This window comes from Elephantulus edwardii, unplaced genomic scaffold (genome assembly GCF_000299155.1).
Source record: "Elephantulus edwardii isolate Elephantulus edwardi_28Jun2011 unplaced genomic scaffold, EleEdw1.0 scaffold00212, whole genome shotgun sequence".
Taxonomy (NCBI): domain Eukaryota; kingdom Metazoa; phylum Chordata; class Mammalia; order Macroscelidea; family Macroscelididae; genus Elephantulus; species Elephantulus edwardii.
The window spans coordinates 5,177,784-5,183,947 of NW_006399962.1; the positions used below are offsets into that span (position 1 = coordinate 5,177,784).

A 6,164-nucleotide genomic window follows, 5' to 3' on the forward strand; every position below is an offset into this window, starting at 1 on the left:
GCTCTATCCTGCACCAATTTCATTGTCTCCAACACATCTATCCACATTACCCCAATCACTGAATCAGTTAATCTCTTCCAGGGTCTTTCTCTCCTGCACTGTCTATCTACCTTCCCAAGCATAATGTCTCTCTTCAAGGACTGGTCCCTCCTTGCAACTTGTCCAAAGTACATCAGACACAGCTTCAGAATCCTTGCCTCCAAGGAGCAGCCTGGTTTCACCCTCTTCAGGACAAATCTATTTTTTCTCTTAGCAGTCCATGTTATATTCAATACTCATTAATCATTATTAATAACTTTTATGAAACATTAATCACTTTCCCCTTTTCTTCTCCATAATTCTTATTTCTGTTAATCCTTCTATAGTTATCTTTCTTGCTTTTTGTGTTTTATTCATAGTCAAATGCTGCCCTCTTGGCCTTATATAAAATCAGTCATATTAAAGAGTAAGTGCTTCCCTGGTATTACTGGTCATTTTACATACATGTCTATTATTTGCTTGAAGATTGGGAACAAGGTTTTTTGAGAAAGATCACAATAAAGTAAATACAATTTTTATCCCAATTTGATTGATACTTACTTAGACTACTTGTCTGAAGCAATTTTTCAGAGAAGAGGAAAGAATTTAGAGTGAAAAGCAGTGGTCATATCATGAAGATATCTTGTTATAATTGATAGATTTAGTCGGATATTGGTGAGGCAAAGATGTTTTTTCCTCCCACTAGATTATTTACAAAATTCTAATTCAAATTCAAACAAATTCTTTCACCCCCCACCCATCAAATTGTACAACTCAATGATTAATCTCCTCTTCCCCCTGTACATCCACATCCCTCTGCTTTCAGCCTCTCCCACTCCTCCTGGATCCTTATACTCATTCTACAATAATGGTCTTATACAATATTTATCCTTATAGGACTGAGTTAGTTCACTCAGCATAATGCTCTCCAGTCCCTCCCAGTTTAGGTTATAATTTACAAAGTTATTGCTCCTGCATGCTGCCTGGTATTCCATTGTGTGAATGTACCATGATTTCTCAATCCACTCGTTTGTGGTTGGACATTTGTTTCCATGTTCTTGCGATAGGCAAAGATGTTTTAAAAATGAAATTACATCATTTTTTTGAGGGAGATAGTTGCTCTTATGTAGCTTTGAGTTGGAGCTAACTCATAGCTGACTGTTTAGGGAGATTAAAAAAAATTAAATTGAAATTTTAATGAAAGGTTTTAGAGAACTTGGATTTCCATTCATTCATTGTTGCACATTTTCCTCCCTGCTTCCCCTCACCTCCAGTTCATTTTTTCTTTGGAAAAAAAATTCTTTTATTGTTATACAGTACCCCCTCACCCCCCAGTCCACTTTACTATGCAGCTCTTATCTTAGACCCTTGTCATGACAATAATGCTTAATCATATATTCCTTTTGTACAGTGCTCTCCCTCATCTGGTTCAATGCCATGTACATTATCTATTACCTTAGTTTCCCCCCAACACCCATGTCAGTCCTGTTTTATAACCATAGCATTATGCCATATTTGTCTGTGACTGAGATATGTCACTCAGCATAATGTCCTCCAGGGTAACCCATTTTGTGTAATATTTCATGAGTTCTTTGATTTTCAGCACTGCATAATATTCCATTGTGTGAATATACCATAGCTTCTCTATCCATTCATTTGCTGATGGGCACTTGGGTTGTTTCTAACTCTTTGTTATCATGAACAAAGCAGTAATAAATGTGTGTGTGTGTGTGTGTGTGTGTGTATGCTTGGGTGGTGGTTATGGTTTCTTTAGGGTATAGTCCCACTAGTGGAATTGCTGGGTCAAATAATATTTCTATTTGCAACTTTTTGAGAAAACACCATACTGCCTTCCATGGTGCTTGCACCATTTTACACTCCCAACAACACTGAATAAGGGTTCCAGTTTCTCCACAACCTTGCCAACATTTGTTGTTTGCCGCTCTATTAAATTTTGCTATTCTTACTGGGATGAGATGATATCTCATTGTTGTTTTGATTTGCATCTCTCTTAGAGCTGGGGATTTTGAACACTTCTTCACGTGTCTGTTTGCCATCTGAATGTCTTCTTTGATGAAGTATCTGTTCATATCCTGTGCCTAATTTGCAATTGGGTTGTATACCTTTATCTAGTTGTGATGTTCGAATATTCTATAAATTCTAGATTATAAGTCCCTTATCAGACATGTCATTACAAAATATTTTTTCCCAGTCTGTGGCTTTCCTTTTTACTCTTTTGGAGGAGTTTTTAGATGTGCTTAGGGATTTGATTCTTATAAGGTCCCATTCATCCTCTCCTGGTTGTAGGTTTTTCAGAATGCTTGTAAGACTGTTCAAGTTATGTATTAGTGCTTCTAGGGATTTACCAAGCTTTTCTCTAATGAAGTTTATAGTCCTTGGTTTTTAGTTCTAGGTCCTTGATCTACTTTTAGTCGGTTTTTGTGTATGGTGTGAGGTGTGAGTCTTTTTTGAGTTTTGTGCTGATGGTTTTCCAATTTTGCCAAAACGATTAGTTAAAAAATCTGTCATTTCCCCACTTACCTGATTTAATCTCCTTGTCAAAAAGCAGTTGACCATAGGTAGATGGGTTGATTTCTGAGTTCTCAAATCTGCACCATGACAGTATAGTAGGGTTTGAAATCAGGGAGTGAGATGCCTCCTACCTTGTTTTTCTTTTTAAGTAGTGTGTTGCTTATTCGAGGTCTCTTTCCATTTCAAATAAAATTAGAGATTGCCTTTCCCATCTTTTTGAAGAATGGAATTGGCATTTGTATTGGGATGCATAGAAGGTGTAGATTGCCTTTGGTAGTATTTTTGTTTTCACAATATTGAGTTTTCCTATCCATAAGCAAGGTATATTCTTCCACTTCTCCAGGTCTCTTTTTGTTTCTTGTAGTAATGTTTTGTAATTTTCTTTGAATAGATGCTTTGTGTTTGTAGTTAGATTTACTCCAAAGTATTTAATCTTGTGGTTAGCTATTGTGACAGGTATTGCTTTTCTTAGCTCCAATTCTGTATTCTTTTTGTCACTGTAGAAACCAAATTAACTTCTTTTTTTATTCATTCATTCATTCATTAATTCATTCATTGTTGCACTTCTCCCCCCCCCAACCCTCCCTCTTAGTACACTAACCTCTTGGAAAAGTGAAAGAAAAATTATTTCATTGTTTTACAAACCCTCCCCCCAGGTCCACTCCACTACACAACCTTCGCTCTGGACTCCTGTAATGACAAAAATACCTAATCACATATCCCTCTTAAACAGTTTTCTCCCTCATCTGTTTCAATGCAGTATACATTATTGAACCCATCTTTCTCAGTCTCCCCCCAACCCCAAGGTCAGTCCTGTTTTACAACATTGGCACCATGCAGTGTTTGTCCTTTCGTGACTGAGACACTTCACACAGTATAATGTCCTTCAGGGTCACCCATTTTGAATAATATTGCATGAGTTCCTTGTTTTTCAATGCAGCATAGTATTCCATTGTGTGAATACACCACAGCTTCTCTGTCCATTCATTTCTTAATGGGCACTTGGGTTGTTTCCAACTCTTTGTTATTGTGAACAAAGCCTAATAAACATGGGTATGCGTATGTCTGCTTGGATGTCAGTTATGGTCTCTTTGGGGTATATTCTCAGTATTGGAATTGCTGGGTCAAATGGTATCTCTATTTGCAACTTTTTTTTCCCACCAGCAGATCAAACAATTTTATTACATAGTTGTCTTTTAAAATCACAAAGACACTATGTTTTGCATATAAAAAGAGTAGTACAGGTATCTTATACTTTCTGGAAAATGATTACATAGACCTTTTCAAAACCAACATAAAGTAAAACAAAAAACAAACTGTGAACCCCATTATATAGTTTCAATTATGTTTCCTGGAAAAAATTCTCATCTGGACTGATTCCTAAAACATATCATTCTACCACTCGGCCATTTCTTGGTTCAATGTAGGGATTACTGTCATTCAGCTTTATGCTCCAGCATTCTTACAAAGTTGATATTACATATGTAGACTAGTTATCAGTTAACGTTCCATTGGTTCGTCAGCCTTCTCTGCAGGTTCATCAGAAGGTTGAGCAGGCTGGGCCTTTCTCTGTGGTCTTTCTTCAAGACCTTCAAAGAATGGAGACACATCATCATCATCATAGATCATAAACTCCAGGTCCTTAGCAGCAATGCCAATGAAAACTTTCTTTGTAGTTAGGTCCTGCTCAGCAGGAAGAGTCTCTATCAAGGCACTAAGACCATATTTAACCATTTCTTTCAAATTGCACTCCATAAACTCAGACATATGTCTCTCCAAGTATGTATGAGCTCATTGAGAGCAAGCACCAATGGACATACCTCTATAGTCGAAATAGCGGATGGACAGGCCTGGAAAATGTGAGGGCCCATATCATCATATCCAGCAATGAGCAGTCCCACACCATACGGTCTCCGACCATAACGTTGTGTTGGTATCTGGGTCTTGCTTCCGATTAGAGATACAAGATGAGACACAGGAAGATGTCTGTCAAAAACAAATCCTGAATCCAAACACTATTGGCGCATGGAGTTACATAATAGTCTTGCATCAGCAGTAATCTCCGCAACTGAAATACAAATATGGTTGTCAACATGAAGGATTTTTTTCTGGTGAGCTGCAAGTTCTGATTGTGCCCTCTTTAATGCAAGCAATACTGCATGGGTTTTTGTATTTCAAACCAGCTGTGGCTGAATCTTGTTTAACAGTTTCAATTGCATATTCAATTTGATGAATTCTGCCCTGAGGACTCCAAATAGTGACATTATTGTTGTATTGGTTGCAAAACATGGTTTCGGATAGGGCTTCGCTGCGGCCTCCAACAAAGATGCAGATGAAGCAAAACGGACCAAACTACTGTTTCTATTTGCACCTTTTTGAGAAAGTGCCATACCACCTTCCAGAGTGGTTGCACCATTTTACACTCCCACCAACAGTGAGTAAGTGTTCTAGTTTCTCCACAACCTCGCCGGCATTTGTTGCTTGCTGTTCTGTTAAATTTTGCTATTCTGACTGGGGTGAGATGATATCTCAGAGTTGTTTTGATTTGCATCTCTCTTAGAGCTAGGAATTATGAACATTTCTTTATGTACTTGTTAGCCACCTGAATGTCTTCTTTGGTGAAGTGTCTGTTCATATCCTGTGCCCATTTTTCTATTGGTTTATTTACCTTTACCTTGTTGTGGTACCCACTAATTTTATAAATTCTGGATATAAGTCCCTTATATGATATGTCATTACCAAATACTTTTTCCCAGTCTGTGGCTTCCCTTTTTACCCTGTTGGAGAAGTTTTTGGATGTGCATAGGGATTTAGAAGATCCCATTCATCTATTTTTATCTTCTCCTGATTGTAGGTTTTTCAGGATACTTGGAAGACTGTTTATGTTGTGGATTAGGACTTCTAGCATTCTTCCAAGCTTTTCTTTAATGAAGCTTACAGTCCTTTGTTTTAGTTCTAGGTCCATGATCCACCTTGAGTTGGCTTTTGTATATGGAGTGAGGTGTGGATCTTGCTTGAGTCTTTTGCAGATACTTTCCCAATTTTGCCAAGACCATTTGTTAAAAAGGCTGTTGTTTCCCCACTTAACTGATTTCATCTCCTTGTCAAAAATCATTTGATCTCTGGGTTCTCAATTCTATTCCATTGATGTATGTGTCTCTCATTGTATCAGTACTATGCTGTCTTTACCACCATGGCTGTGTAATAGGATTGGAAATCAGGGAGTGAGATATCTCTTGCCTTTCTTCTATTTTTAAGGAGTGTTTTGTTTATTTGGGGCTTCTTTCCATTCCAAATGAAACTGGAGAGTGCCTTTTCCATCTCCTTGAAAAATGGGATTGGTATTTGTATTGGGATTCCACTGAATGTGTAAATTGCCTTTGGTAGTATTGCCATTTTTACAATGTTGAGTCTTCCTATCCATGAGCAAAGGATATTCTTCCACTTCTCCAGGTCTCTTTTTTGTTTCTTGTAGTAATGTTTTGTAATTTTCTTTGAATAGATCCTTTGTGCTTCTGGTTAAATTTACCTTCAAGTATTTAATCTTATGATTAGCTATTGTGAAGCGTATTGTTTTTCTTAGTTCTGGCTCTGTATTCTCTTTGTTGCTGTAG

General features: G+C 37.4%; 1 pseudogene; it reads right to left on the reverse strand.

The window, feature by feature from the left end:
* Positions 1-4,050: 4,050 nt before the first annotated feature.
* LOC102854079 lies at positions 4,051-4,845 on the reverse strand (annotated as a pseudogene).
* Between the last annotated feature and the right edge of the window lie 1,319 nt (positions 4,846-6,164).